The sequence below is a fragment of the Myotis brandtii genome, unplaced genomic scaffold (assembly GCF_000412655.1).
Source record: "Myotis brandtii unplaced genomic scaffold, ASM41265v1 scaffold589, whole genome shotgun sequence".
NCBI classification, from domain to species: Eukaryota; Metazoa; Chordata; class Mammalia; order Chiroptera; family Vespertilionidae; genus Myotis; species Myotis brandtii.
Genome location: NW_005370220.1, coordinates 735,598 through 736,117, shown reverse-complemented (window position 1 = coordinate 736,117; position 520 = coordinate 735,598).

Genomic DNA, 520 nt, shown 5'->3' with positions numbered 1-520 from the left:
CACCCATGTCTGTGAGTCCCTGGGGGGCAGGATCCACGCCTGACCCCTCTCTCTTTCCCAGGACCCAGCCCAGAGCGTGGCTCAGACTAAACATAGAATCAAAGGACAAGAATGTTAGAGAGGACAAGGACATGTGGGCTACGCCATGTCACTTCCCTGCTCGGAAACCTTCAATGGCTCCTCGTTAAAGGCAGGATAAATTGCAAGTCCCTTGGCCAGACACTTATGACTTTCAGGCCGTGGGGCCCCTGTCCACCTCTCTTTCCTCATTTCCCATCACTCACTGTCAGGATCCCGGTCCCCCTCCCCGAGTCATGCAAGACTCAGTGTATCAGTCTGGGTTCGTTCGGAGGAGCAGAACCCCTCACCAGGCGTTATAGAGAATCGGATACAGTTAGGGAGCTGACTTGAAGCAATTATAGGACGTAACGGCTGCCTACAAGATTGACGCACAGCTGTGGCCTCTGCCCGGCCAGGTCTGAGGCCAGCAGGCAGGCAACAGGGAAATACAATGGCCAAG